General features: G+C 38.3%; 1 protein-coding gene across 1 annotated transcript in view; it reads right to left on the bottom strand.

Annotated features, from left to right (window-relative positions):
* Positions 1–15,725, bottom strand: part of NUBPL (nucleotide binding protein like) — a 358,007-nt gene that overhangs the window by 41,952 nt on the left and 300,330 nt on the right.

Raw genomic sequence — 15,725 nt, 5'->3', positions numbered from 1 at the left:
ACTACTTACCTCACAGTTACTACCACCTGGATATTTGATTCTGTTTTATACACATGAAAGCTGGGATTGGTAAGAAAAAAGGGACCTTATTGTAGCTTCTAAGAGTAATAAAGAAGTATGATAAAATGGAGCTGGAATTTTCATTCAGTCATTTCAGTCATATCTGACTCTTCCATGCCCTCAATTGGAGTTTTCTTGACAAAGATACCATAGGTATTTGCTGTTTCCTTCTCCAGCTCATCTGACAGATGAGGAAACTGAGGCAAACAGCATGAAGTGACTTGCCCAGGGTCACACAGCTAGTAAGTGGCTGAGATCAAATTCAAAAAACTCAAAGCTTCCTGAATCTAGGCCCTGAGCTCTATCTACTGTGCCACCTAACTGCCTTGAACTCCACCATAAAAAGTCTTCATGGTGTCAGTCTTAACAAATTCCATCTTCACCCAAACTCCAAAATATTCACATTCTGGCCTTTCTCAAGGTCAGTCTCTCTTTTCATCCCATTTTACCTTAGAGTCAGATGCACTACCTATTTCCCAGGGCACAAACACAAACAATGTGAAGCTTGTGGTACACAAAGCCCAGAAAGGATATTGCCTGTATCATGCCATATGTCACATTAATATAATTTATCATTAACCTCAATCTCTCCCGTGAGCTTCAGTCCCGCATCACCAATTGCTATTAGATATTTCAAACTGAATGTCCTGAAGACATGTTAAACTCAGTTGAGTTTACTAAATTCATTGAGGTTATTGAACTCATTCATGACTGAACACATTGAATTCATTATCCTCTTACCCCACCCCACCCCCAAATGCCTCTCCTTTTTCAAACTCTCCAGTTTTTGCCAAAGGCCACCCTTCCTTCTCCCAGGTGAGAAACCTCAACATCATCTTCTCACTTTCCTTCAACTCATATGCCCAAAAAGTTGACAACTTTTGTTGTTTCTAATTCCACATCTTTCATATTCAATCCTTTCAACTTAGTTCAGGTCCTCATGATCTCTCACCAAGATTATCAGACTCCTAATCGCCCCCAAGGTCTTTCCATCCTCTCTAACCAATCCTATACACTGTTGCAAAAGTAGGGTGTTTTTTTTTCTTTTCTTTTTTTTTTTTAAAGCCCTTATTTTCTGATACTAAGCACTGGTTCAAGTCAGAAGAGCAGGAAGGGCTAAGCAATTATGGGTAAGTGGTTTGCCCAGGGATCACACGGCTAGGAAGTTTCTGAGGTCAAATTTGAACCCATGTCCTCCCAACTTCAGGCCTGGCTCTCTATCCACTTTGCTACCTACCTGCCCCAAAAGTAGTTTTCCTTTAACACAGATTTGACCATGAATAAGAACAAATGAGAGAATATATGTGAAGTGCTCTGCAAACCTTAAAAGTACTATATTAAGGATAGCTATCTGACCATATGATTCCCCTACTCCAGTGGTTCTGAAACTTTTTGGCCTACTGCCCCCTTTCCAGAAAAAATATTACTTAGCGCCCCCTGTCACATACTATCACCGCCCCCTTACAGTTATTCACTGCCCCCAAATGCACCTGTGGCCATCACTACTCCCCCACCCCCCATTGCTGCAGCACCCACCAGGAGGCAGTGGCGCCCACTTTGGGATTCACTGCCCTACTCCATAACTCCTATTGTCTCTGGGATAAGGTATAAATCCCTTGCTTTAGCTTCATTGGATATTATTTTCTCATTTGCATATCCAGCCAAAGAGAGAGGCTTTGGGATGGGGGAGTAAAAGGATAATGAGTTCAGGACATTCAGTTTGAAATGTCTAATAGCATTTGGTGATGCAGGACTTCTCTGTGCCTGGGCATTGGTGCTCCCACATGCCTGGAATGAAATCCTTCCTTTCCTCTACCCCAGAGACTCCCTTTCGTCTTTTGAAATGCAGCTCAGGAATTACCTTCTACATGAATCCTTTCTTGAATCTACCTCAGCCCCAAGCTTTTTATATTTAGGTCATATATTTTAAAATATATTCTCTTCCCTATTTGGAATTTAAATTCTTATGAGAAAAGATCATTTTACTATTGTAAAGGGGAATTCTTTGTTCTCTCTGAGTTTACACTTGTGAAAGAGAATCCTTTATTCCCTTTGTCTCTTCTGAGTTAACAATTTTATTAACACTAATTTAAGTACCCCTACTTAGATTGTGAAGACTGGATTAACTCTCCTTTGTCTACTTTTGAATTGAATCAACAAAAGATTGACCACCCAACTTAGTACTAGGTGAGAAGCTAGCAAGGTACTTAGAGAACTCATAAATCACTTACTTAGAGGGCTCCACCCTTTTAACTCAGTCCTGAAACTTGTGAATCCTATGATCAGAGTTTAAACCCTCAGAAACTCAATCAGTCAGGAATCTGTGAACCCTTTTGATGAGTATTCACCCCTCCAGAAGGTGAGAACTGGTTCCCACAGACACTGCCCCCTGAGCAGTGCAAGGCAATTTGGAAACTGTGATTGGCCCCTGAGAAGAGGGGCAGGGACAAAAAGTCACCATAAAAGCAAGCCCCAAACTCCCTCAGGGCAGGTTGTCTTTGAGAAGATAGTCTGAAGAGATTGTCTTCTGGAGATAGTCTTCTAATTGGGGAAAGTCTTCAAGGGAGCTTCACTGGAGACTGTGGCTTGGATTGTGGGCTTGGAGTTTGGCTTCAACTTAGACTCTGACTCCTGGACTACTTGGCTGGGTGAGTGAAAGGCTGACTCCTTTCCTAGTTTCCTAAGAGGCTAGCTTCCATCTTGCAGGAGGCCACATAGTTACTGATCACCAGCCTTTCTGGTTGAGAACTAATTTAATATCTGCCTGGATTAAGCAGACCCACCTCTTTAAATTTCTCTATTGTTTCCTCTCCATTTGGTAAATATTTGTACTCAAGATATAATAGATATTGGAGATCACACAATTTCACGTAATTATTGTCCAACCATTAAAATTAACCTTTACACTATTTATACGCATGCCTCCAGGCACTAGAATACAATATGGCACAGAGTAGATTATACTTAATAATATCTATTAATCTAGTATTGTCAGAACAAAGGTCTCAATTTGGATCATAAGGTTTAGAACTAAAGAAATCAGTCTTGTATAATAGAAAAAGTATTCAATTTGGCTCTGGGTTTAAAAATGTGGTTCTTCCATTTTACTCTCTTTGACCTTGGGCAAAGTCACATCTATAAAATGATGAGACAGGATAAGATGACCTCTAAGCTCCCTTCCAATGTTAAACCCGTGACCCTATTGTATCCTAGTTCATCTAGTCCCAAACTACTCATTTTCCACAGGGGGAAACATAGGCCTGGAGAAGTCAAGAGACTCACCCAATGATACATAGCTTCTAAGTAGCAAAGAATTCATACTTTTAAAGGTATGGTCACATTGCTTTTTTCACATTAAACCATAAACCCAGGAAGACACTTGGATTCATTATTCTAGTTAAAGAGGGGGAAGGGGAAAAGGCTAAAATTGTCCACAAAGCATAAATATGAAGACAGATACTGGGGAACATAAATTTCTAAATAAGCATTTTCCAACGATCTAATATATGCCCTTTTTGCTGATCTAGGAGTATTATAAATATAAATCACTCTCAAACTGTGCTTTGGTGTTTCAGAACCATCACTAGAAACCTAGAAGAAAACAGTTTAATATCACCCGGATTATTTGCTTATTCACTACATCAATATAAATACACCCATTGCTTAGAGCTCCGGGTACTTTTACTGCCATTTATGGTAACTATGATAAAGTCTCTGGCTGTAGGGCTTACATTCTAAATGCATAAAATGAGCCAAGCAAAGGGGAAAAGATAAACACTTGAGGAATGCATGAAGATCTAGAGAAGGAACAGTGATTTAAAAAAAAAAACAAAACTCTCCAACCCTGGATTCTCATTTACCTACTGCCACCATAAGCCAGTGTAATTAGAGTTGTGTGTGATTTATTTTCTATTACCAAATTGTTCTTTATAAGCCATATAGATGTCAGAGACACAAAATATAACCAAAGGCATAATTTTATTACAGAACACACCAAACAAGTATTTAATAAGCAATTAATAGGATAAACACAGGACTGCATTTTGACCTACACAAAACAGGGTAAGGGCCTGCATTTAATGTTTCCTGCTAATGTGTGAAAGATTTAGATTTGCTTTGATGGGAAATTCCTTGTTTCTCAGTATTGTGGGAGGCATAAGTGTCAGAGAAAACATTTGTCTTTGCAAAGATAATAGGAGATAAGGGAAGGGCTCTTCCACAACATATGATTCTGCCACAATATAGTTTACTAGTTTTAGAAAAATACAGTGTGAAGGACTCTTGTATGTACCTGGGAAATAAGGGTTCAAATTGTTAGTTAAGCTAGGCTTTGCCAATGGCTGATTTAATTTCTGGGAGGCAGAGGATTATGTTAAAATGAGAACCAGACCAGAATTTTAAAATTCCTTCTTAGTCTTTCATTAACTATCTCAGCAAGTCCCTTAATCTTTCTGTGCCTTGGTTTCTTCATCTAAATAATGGGGGGAGGGAACTAGATGACCTCCAAGTTCCCTTCCAGGTCTAGATCCATGAACCTATGATCTTATGACATGTCCTTCACTTAAGTCTCTCTAGATTTTTTCTGTAAAATGGAGGTTTGACCCAGATGGTTTTTTAAGGTCTCTTTGAAAGCTTTGAGGCAGCTAAGTATCTCAGTGGATAAAGCACTGGACCTAGAATCAGGAAGACTCAAGTTCAACTCTGATCTCAGATACTGATTAGGCACTTCATTTAACCATGTTTGTCTTCATCTGCTGGAGAAGGAAATGGCAAACCACTCCAGTATCTTTGCCAGGAAAACCTCATGGATTCCATGAGATCATGAAGAGTCAGACACAACTGAACAATAATGACAGCTTTGTGCAAGGTACAAACATCTTAAATGTCAACCGGGCCATTCTTAGATAAACTAAATTAATGTTTGCTCCAGGTTATCAAAACCCCAACTACATCCCACTCCCTTAACCCACACAGCTGCCACCATGGTGTTGGCCCTCATTACTACACACAGAAATTACTTCAATGGCCTCCTACTTGGTCTTCTCTGTCTCAAGTCCTTCCCTACTCTAATCCAGCCTCCACTCAGCTACCAAACTGCTTTTCCTAAAGTGTGTCTGATCATGCCCTACTCAATAAAGTCTCTATTACCTTTAGGATCAAATATAAAATCCACCCTTTGGCATTTAAAGTCCCATAAAACCTGAGCCCTTCCTACCTTTCCAGTGTTTTCATACTTGACTCCCCTCTTCAGTCCAGAGACCTTGGCCTTCTTGCTGCTCCTCACCTATGTACTCCATGGATTAAGAATAGCCATCCCCCAAGCCTGGGATGCTCCCCCTCCTCACCTTTGCCTCCTGGGTTCTCTTACGGCCTTTAAAACTCAATGAAAATCCTACTTTCTGTAAAACACAATTCCAAGCACACCTATTAACCTTCCTGACCAAGGGCTTTCCGTCTGAGACTATCTGCCATTTACCCTGTATATATCTTGTTTGAACATATCTGTTGGCATGTTGGCTTCCTTATTTGAATATAAGCTTCTTGGGGGTAGGGGCCATGCATTTCATTTTCCTTGTATCTCCAAGACTTGACATAGTTCCAAGCACATATTAATTCTGTAATAAAGTATGTTTATACTTGTTAATAGCATATTCAAAATTGTTATTATATATGTGTTTAGAATTAAAGAGATAAAGTTCTTGCCTTCAAGGACTCTGTGGATGAATAAGAGGTGGGGAAAAGATGTGCACAAATGCAATACAAAATAATAATGAGTGCATGTGTGTGTGTGGGGGAAGGCATGCTATGAAAATTTAAAGGAAGGGATCACTTCTGGTTATGGAGGTAGTCATCAGTTCATCATTGGAAGAAGTGATTTTTGATCTTGGTTTTAAAGTGGGAGTTCGAAGGAATATGGGATCAAAGAACCTGAGTTTGAACCCTGATCCAGTCACTTACTATCTCTATGGCCTTTGGCAAGCCACTGAATCTCTCTTGGCCTCAATTTCTTCCTTGGTAAATTGAAGAAGTTGTTCTAGAAAACCACTGTCTAATCTTATATTTCTTAATGAGAAGGGTAGCCACTCAAGGTAATAAGAATGAATATCCAAAATTATGGCAGATTGAAACTTTTACGAATACTATGAAATACTACATACCTGGATATAATAAATATTTTCTAGTGATACTGGCTAAGAACCTAAATTTTAAAGAAGAAACAGTATATATGCAAAAAAAAAAAAAAAAAAGAAGAAGGCAGAAAGCCCTCCAATGTGACAGTCTGCCAATAGAAAAGAAAAAATGTGGAGCCCAGGGAAGCTTTGGAAGAGAGCTAGGCACACTTAAGATCTGAATAGGGAGACTAGGCTTTTTAAAAGTAGTGCCATGTAATCAATGAGGCATTAAAGAGGACACTGAAGACACATCCCAGTCTAATGTAATAAAAGGAAATGTTAACATGTTTGTACAACAATTTTGCTCATTTACAATCAATTTCAGCTAAACAGGCAAGTAATCATACTCACATAAAAAAATAAACTATGTTGTCTTAAAATCTTGCGAACACTTCCCAGGTTATTTGGCTGTTTGTATTTATTGTAAAACTGTTTTATATATCCTTTGATAGTAACAATATCAGAAAACAGACGCTTTACTGTGTTGTTAACATAACATTGTATGATGCAGCTGTATGTGTGCTAAATCATTTTTCTTAATGTTTTATCAAAGGATACAGTTTTTTTTCTTTTTACCTCTGCTAGTTTTACTGAAAGCGAATGTCATGTCTGCTGAACGCCTGAGCCACTACAAATCTTTATGCGTTTCTTACATTCTTCTAGTCTGTCGTTTGCTCGGAAAAGTACCTTGTTTATTAACTTTTTTTTTAAACCCTTACCTTCTTTCTGTCTTGGAGTCAATACTGTGTATTGGCTCCAAGGCAGAAGAGTGGTAAGGGTAGACAATGGCAGCCAAGTGACTTGCCCAGGGTCACACAGCTGGGAAGGGTCTGAGGCCAGATTTGAACCTAGGACCTCCCATCTCTAGGCCTGGCTCTCAATCCACTGAGCTACCCAGCTGCCCCCATTTATTAACTTTTTTAAAAAATGATTCGAAATATCAACATCACTTTTAAATATTGGATCTTTGTCTCTAAATACATTGAATTACATAAGCTTCAAAGGGTCCAGCTTTAATTTTTGGCTAACATATTAAGTCTAGGTTAAAGAAAGTAACAACCAAGATTTTCAGGCTACTATGTAAATCTAATTTTCACAAGGTTATAACCAGGTTAAATATCTACTGGTTGAAACCTGTCATAAGAATTAAAAGTCTAAGAGGTATGTTTTTTGGAAAAACTGAATAGAGGAAAGAGAGAAATCCTCACTGTTTCAGAGAGGATGAATAATAATGGCTGAAACAGATTGGATTTTGGAAGCTTTGCAGTATTCCAATAATCCAAAATGAGTTTTTGCTATTTTCCACAAATTGAAACATATGGATAGAAACGATAATTTTAAAATAAATTTGCTTTTCTCCTTGCATCAATATCCTTACTTCAGTAATCCATTATTATTCTAGCTCTACAGTTTTCATAGGAAAAATCTTTCCACTCTCTCTTCTACCATCATCCTTTATGACATCAGCATTCATGCTGATGACCCTGCCACTCTCATATCACAGATTCTTGATCTCCACCATTCAAATAACCATTTTCAATGTAGTATAACCACCAACCTGTAAGACCAGCAATTTTCACATAACACTTCTCTACATTCAAGATATTGAACTTGAACTTTCCCTCCCAAGATCTTTTTTGTACTCGTGACTTTTCAGCATGTCCACCATGTTAACTTCTACAACTTCCTCCCAAGCTCTTTGTTCAGGGAATAGAGAATGCTCTAGTATCAAAAGAGTATGGAGTGCATATAGAGAAAGAGCAGAAGATGAGGGTGATGGAGAACTGGGAGATAGAGTAAGAAAAATTTTGAATGCAAGGCTAAAGATTCTGAACTAAAGGCATTAGGCAAAAGTTTGAAAGCTAGATAGTAGCATGATAAAAAAAAAAAGATTATGTTACTATGTGCTATCATTTAGCCTAGCAAATACTAAGTACTTAATATTTATAGGTCAAATGCCTTGGGCAGCCATGGGTAGGATGAAGACCCAAATTCAAATCAGGTGTCAGATACTTCCTAACTATGTGACCTTGCTCAAGTCACTAAATGTTTGTCTGCTTCAGTTCCTCACTTGTGAAATGAAGATAATAGCAACTACCTCACAAGGTTATTATGAAGAACAAATGAGAGAATATACGTAAAGCTCTCTAAACCTTAAAGTACTATATAACTGTTATCTCTTATCATATAATTCCCTGAGGCCTGAGAATATCTCAAATTTTATTCTTGCCTTGACTGAGATCATGCTTGCTACCCCTGCTTTGGGGGACTTACTTAAGCCATAATAAATTCTGCTCCAGATTTTAACACTGAAAATCTTTAAGTTTATGAAGTATGTTTATGGTAAACAATATGTTCCTAGGTGCCACTTTCTATTATTTCAGGTGAAAAAATTTAATCCGTGTCTTCCCATCTCCAAGTCTAAAAGTCCTATCCCCTCTACCCTTCCGATATCTCCTTCATCTGGAACCATATCTTTGTTCGCACTGCTGTTACCCTTCTTCAAGCCCTCATTACCTTTCAACTCAACTTTTAAAATAGCTGGTTTCTCTGCATCAATTATCTTCCCTTTTCAATCTCTCCTTCTCAGAACTGCCAAATTAATATTCTTAGTGTGCAAGGCTGATCGCTCCCTGGCTCAAAAATATTCAGTGACTGTCTACTGCATCTAAGAAAGCATAACAAATGCTTAACCTGGCATTTGAGGTTCCACAACAATCTGGCTCTAACCTACTTTTCCAGTCTTATTTCATACTGAGCCCATTCATGTTCTCCACAGTCCAGCCAAACTAGACTGAGCTGTTGTCAAATCTCATATTTAACCCTTTAGTCTGCTTGTAGCTACTCAAACATCTCCCCAACTCCTAGAACAATGTTTCTCCTCAACTTTCTCTCACTGTCTCTCTGTCTCTGTCTCTGTCTCTGTCTCTCTCTCACTGTCTCTCTGTCTCTGTCTCTGTCTCTCTCTCTCTCTCTCTTTCTCTCTGTGTGTCTCTCTGTCAAGCCTTTTGGGATTCTTATAACTTTAAAAGATCTTTTCTCCCTTCTTTTTTCATACTGACTTGACAAGAATTTTCCTTTGCCATTACCACATTCTCACCTATTTCCTTATCTGTTACAGTACTCAATTAAATTGCAAACCGCCTTTGTGGGCATCAGATTCCTTATCTCTACGTAGAGAGTTGATCTGTAGGACCTCTGAGATACCTTTCAGTTCTACAGTTATGATCCTTTTTTTTTTTTTGATCCTTCCTGCAGAGATTGTAACACTTTTTGTCTTTGACTGCCAAGTACTTTGCAAAGATCCCCTTAAAACAAAAAACTGCCTGGCATGTTGTAGGTAATTTATAAATATCTGGTGAATTGACTGAGCTGACTTGTGAGCAATAATCAAAATTAAAGATGTTCTTGAGATAGCTATATGTTCCTTGAAAAAGCTAAACACTCAAGTATCTGCATTTTTTTCATTTTTTTAAAAAGAGTAACCGATAGAAGAAGGCATGAGATGGAAAGAAGGAAAAAAGAAAGAAATAGAAAAGTCTATTAGGAATTTTCCATCTTTTTAAGAGCAATGACCAGTGGGTTTTTCTTTGCCATTCAGAACTACATTGGCCACCTTCCTACTTGAAACTGGCAGTGAATTTAGCATTTCCTTCCCACTCTATTCTTATAAACCCTTATGCAAAAAACTCTTTTGTACCACACCCTAAAATTGTTTAGATTACTTAGGAGATACTATTATAGGCTGAATTCCAAGTATCAATTTTTTAAAGCACTGTGCACTTTATCTCAAAAACAATATTTGTGTAGAGTATTCACTAATGTTTATAGCATTAGTCACTTAGTACTAATGCCATTTGAAATTCATTCCAGGTCTCCCTAACTTTTAGGTCTGGATTTTCAAGTTTAAAAACTGTATAAATCACTTGAAAAGACAATATAAAATAAATGTGAAAGCTTCCAATTAATCCTGAATAAAACCACATTTAGAGTTTGAAGAGATTGTGCAACAGAGCACTTAAGTTCACCTACATTTAGCCCAGCAAAAATAAAAAAGAACAAACTTGGAAGTCACCAGGGAAGAGTAGGCTTTAACCAGGCTAGAGTGGGCTCATTATCTTTCTTCCTTTTGGCTATTATTGTTGTAGTTTATGGGTGAAAACCTATGTGTGAGGCTAAGATACACTCGGGGATTTTCAAAATTATATACATTGAAATATGAAGTTAATGAAATAATTTAAGTGCATGACATGTCTTTACTACAAATATTTTATTTAATTTTTTGGTTGAAATCAGTACCAAGAAAAACACTGAATGTTTAAATAGAAGGGTGGGAGGGACTTCTGTACAGTCAAACAACCTGACTTCTTTCATTCCTGCATTTATTTGTCGACAAGCCTTCAATAAGCATTTACTAATTGCTTTCTATGGTCTGGGCACTGTGTTATGTACTGAGAATATGAAGATCCATATTAATATGGCTTTTATGTAGAATTGGACCCCAGAGACTTCTCTTCCTCCTAACTGTTCCTGTTAGGATTTTTTACCTTACCTCTTTCCCCCCCCCTTTTCTTTGCTTCAACCTTTGCTGCTTCTCATTTTCCCATCTTCAAATATAAGTCATTTTCTCATCATGCACTTCCATCTCTATCTAAGGAAGGATCTTTGGCTGACAAATAATTCATATGATCACAGACATGTAGCTGAAAGTGACCATCAAGGCTATCAAGTCCAGCTTTCCCCACCCTTTAGTGAAGGAATCTAATCTAGAACCCAAGTCTCCTAATTTCCATTCCAGCGCTATTTTGACTTCAGAGGTAGGATCTGAGCTGGCAAGGGGGAAGGGCAGGAGGAGGAAAGGGTAAAACATCAGAACAGGACTTATGGGCCACAGACCCTCTAGGTAGATTTCAGGGAGGGGGAGGATGATTACATTGCTATTAGTAACAAAGTTGATTACATATGATCATCCTACGATGTTACAATTTCTGCGTACAATGTTCTCCTGCTTCTGTTCATTTCATTCCACATCAGTTTGAGGAGGTCTTTCCAGCTCATATGTAAGTCAAGCAGTTTATCACTCCTTAATGCACAATAGTATTCTGTCATCACCATATGCCATTTTGTTCAGCCATTCCCCAATCGAGGGACACCCCCCATTTTCCAATTTTTTTTTTGCTACCACAAAGAGGGCAGCTATTAAGATTTTTGTACAAACATTTTTCATTATTATCTCTTTGGGGTACAAACCTAGTAGTGGCAGTGCTGGATCAAAGGACATACATTCTTTTAAAGCCCTTTGGGCATAATTCCAAATTGCCTTCCAGAATGGTTGGCTCAATTCACAACTCCACCAACTGTGTATTAGTGTTCCAATTTTGCCACATCTCCAACATTTATTTTTTTCTTTACTGTCATATTGGCCTTTTGACCATTCTTAACCAATTATCATTATATGCACCTAAATCTTTTCTTATAGGTTCTAAGGGGAAAAAATAATGGGAGAGGGCACTCACTGACAACAGCAAAAGGATTTTTTTCCTTTTGCTTTATATTTTCATCAATAAAAGCCCTTAGAAAACCTTTTAAAAGGCTGTGTATTTACTTTAGGGATAGCAAAAAGAGAAACATAGATGTGAGCTTTCCTTTGATTCCACGGTTCATCCACGGAAGGAGAAAAATCCTGGTCAAAAATATTGAAGAAGAATTGCTTTGAGGCCTTAGATGAAAATAATGAGAGATAAAGGGATGACAGGATCATAGATTTACAACAAGGAGAGACTTTACTTTAGAAATCATTTAATCTGACACTCTGATTTTCAGATTAAGAAACTGAGGCCTAGAGATAACTAGCTCAGGATGGCAGAGATACTACTTTTTTTCTCAGGGGATGGCAGAGCTGGGATGCAAACTCAAGTTCTCTTTCTCAAATCCAAAATAGACAAAGCCAGAAGAATAGTCACTTCTGAAACTCCACAACTGATTTTTAATTTCTACCTTGACAGAGCCAGTCTCATTCATTCATTCAAAGAAGTATCCATGAAAAACACTATGAATACTACAGACATGAATTTAGAAAAAATATAGATAAAAAGTATTTTCAGGAAAGGGATGGGCATTCACAACTGCGGGTGGGGAATCAGAGTCTACATCCTATATGAAGCAATATTTTAGGCAAAAAGAAATTACTGTGAGGATTAGAGAGGAGAAGGTGAAGAAGTTATGCTTTCCAAATATGAGGTATAGAGCCTGTAGATGGAATATTAAATACGCAGGCTAGTTTGGCTGGGACATGGAATGTGCAAAGGAAATTAATGTTCAATAAGCCTGGAAATTTAGGCTGAAGTCAGACTGTAAAGGTTTTAAATGCCAATGGAAGAGATTGAACTTTATCCTACAGGTGTCTGGAAAACACTGAAGCTTTGTGGCATGGTAGGCTTTGTACTTTAGGAATATCACCTTGGTATCTATGGCATGTGTACTGGGGAGGAGAGAAACATGGCAGCATCGGGACTAGGGACTTGGAGCTAGAAGATCCAAGACAGCAACCAAAGTGATATATATATATATATAACTGACTTTTGGAACAGATCTGTACTTCAAATTTATAAGGAGTTTAAATGGCTTTTAAAGAATGATCTGGTAATCACCATTATACCTATAGGAAAATGCACCCTGATTTCAATTTAACTCATATTCATTCATTTATCCAACTAGCCTTATGCTAATACCAATAGGATTCCAAAGATATATAAGAGTGACTTTTCTCTCATGGAGCTGGAAATCTAAGGGAAGAAAAGACAGACACACTTATACATACATACATACATACATACATATATATATATATATATATATATATATATATATATATAATACCAAATAATTGCAAAGTGGTATGAACACTGGAAGAGAAAGATCACTTTGCCCTGGGAGTGGGGTAAAGAAAAGGTAAGGCTTTGTGGAGGAAGTCCTAAGCAAGCACCTAAATTATGTCTTTTAAAAAAATTAAATATTTTTATTGCTCTTTTCTGATTCTTATATCATCATAGTTATCCTAAGTAACTCTCCCTATTCTCATCCCAGAAATCCATCCCATTGTAAAAAATGGTATTTTTTTGAGAGGGAAGAAAAATCAGTACAATTGGTGAATACACTGGAAAGAGTCCAAAACATGTGCACTAGGTCTCACCTTTGGACCTCCCACTTATACAAAGGGGTGGGTTGGGGTGTCTTCTCATATCTCTCCATTTAAGTCCTGGTTGATCTTGATAGGTAAACCATCATATCATCAGCAAGCAGTAGTATTTTTATTTCCTCCTTACTGATCTTTAATCCTTTCTTTTCTTTCTTTTGCTAGAAATGTTGCTAAGATGTCTAGAACTTTATCGAATAACAATGAGGAGAGTGAACATCCTTGATTTATTCTCATATTTATTGGAAAAGGTTATAGTGAAATCTTCAGTTCATATGATGCTCATTTTATGATTTTTTGTGAAAAAGTCCCTCATTTCTATTTTTAGAGATTTTAATGTTGTACTTGATCAGAAGCTTTTTCTGCATCTATTGAGATGACCTTGTGGCTGCTACAGTATAGATGAGAAGAGATTAAATCCTTAATTAGGGTGGTGGCAGGGAGACCTGAGAGGCAAAAGCTAGTAGAGAAGTAGAACTATAATAGGACTTCCCAATAGATTGGAATGAGAGGAGGAAGAAGAGAAGGAGAGAGGAGTCCCGATGACTAAGACCATCTCTCTTTCCTAACTTCCTTATTTCTGTCAATTGAACTCATTTTCCTACCTACCCCAGCTCCAGCTTCAGAGTAATCTTTCATCTCTGCCTCCTTTGCTGTTCTGATCAGTCACCAAGTCCTCTCATGCACATCACACCTCTCTCTTCCACATTGCAACCATCACCCCATGCCAGTATGGGTTGTGTCACAAAAGGTTTTTGAGTATTATTAGCTCCTTACAAAAACCCTTCGGAGGGAAGGCTAACATCATTTTCCCTATTTTATCAGTGAGGAATCTAAAGTTCAAAGGTCATTAATCACCTGCTACTGCGGAGCAAAACCTGACCTAGAATAGTATAATGGGAAGAGCATGAGCCTGGAAGTCAGGTAAGTCCCTCATTTATATATTTAGAGATTTTAATGCTGTACTTTATCAGAAGCTTTTTCTATATCTATTGAAATGACCTTGTGGCTGCTACAGTATAGTTATACTGAGCTGCCTCTACACATTTTGAATATGGATTTTATTTTTGCAGATAGCCAAGCATTATCTGAAACTAAGAAGCATGGCAAAGTGGAAAGATAAAAAGACTTGGATTCACAAAGACCTGGGTTTGAATGGTCAAGTCACTTAACCTCAAGTAAATGGACTTCGGTTTTCCTCATCTATAAAATGGGGGAAATGGCAGTGATCTTCCTAACAAGGCTGTCATAAAGATCACATGAATTAACACATGTAAAATGTTTCACAAACCTCACAAATGAGCTATTAGAAATTATTGCCTTCATCATAAGGTAAGTGACTAAATGTTAAATACATTGCATCACTTAAAATTGGCTGCTAAGTGGCACAATGGATAGAGTGCTAGGTCTGAAGTCAGGAAGACCTGAGTTCAAATTTAACCCCAAGACACTAGCTGTGTGATCTTGTACAAGTCACTTAACCCCTCAGGGGAGGTGCCTAGGCCATCTCCACCTCATCTGTGAGATGACCTGTAAAAGGAAACGGTAAACTCCTCGAGTATCTTTGTCCCCAAAAAGACAAAAACAAAAACCCAAATGGGGTCACAAAGAGTTGTACACAAGTGAAATCACTGAATGACAAAAGTCACTAAAAATATTTGGCATGGCTAAAAGTATATTCTATAGAACCCTGCTAAGAGGATTTCAATCAGGTTCTCAGGAAGAAATAAGAAGTGTATCTAGCAATCAAGGCTTAATAAGAAACCAGAAAGAAGGAGGGGAGGGGGAAGGAATTGCTTCTTGTAAAGTGTGTGTTTTAATCATTCTTATTTCTGCCTGTCAGTTCTACCCCTCCAAATCTATCACCAGGTACATCAGTCTTGTCAAAGGCTGCAGTATCCTTGCCGGGGCTCAAGATAAAGAAACTAGAATTCCTTTCCACCTTCAAAACTGGCCCTCCTCCATTTGAGGCTCTGGGAACCAGCCCCATCCTCCCCTGCCTCGTCTGGTACTTCAGAGCACCAATGACCCCCTCCTCTCCCTGGTCCCAGGACAGATCCCACCACTGAGCTCACAACCTCCCCACTGGAGCCAGACACCCACTTCCCACTGCTAGCAGTGTCCGCCTGGGCCCCTGGCGGACTAGCACTTTGGTCTATGGGGGAAGAGAAAAAAGACAGCAAGTGGAAGGTGACTTCATGAAATGGACTCGAGTTAAAGCCACCCAAACTGTTATTGTGCTCCACCTCAATCCACGTGCACAAATGTATTTGCAATCTTGCCCTCTCACAATCTGC

This window comes from Gracilinanus agilis, chromosome 2, assembly GCF_016433145.1.
Source record: "Gracilinanus agilis isolate LMUSP501 chromosome 2, AgileGrace, whole genome shotgun sequence".
NCBI lineage: Eukaryota > Metazoa > Chordata > Mammalia > Didelphimorphia > Didelphidae > Gracilinanus > Gracilinanus agilis.
Note: the sequence above shows the minus strand (reverse complement) of the source record. Positions and strands in the feature narration are given on the sequence as shown.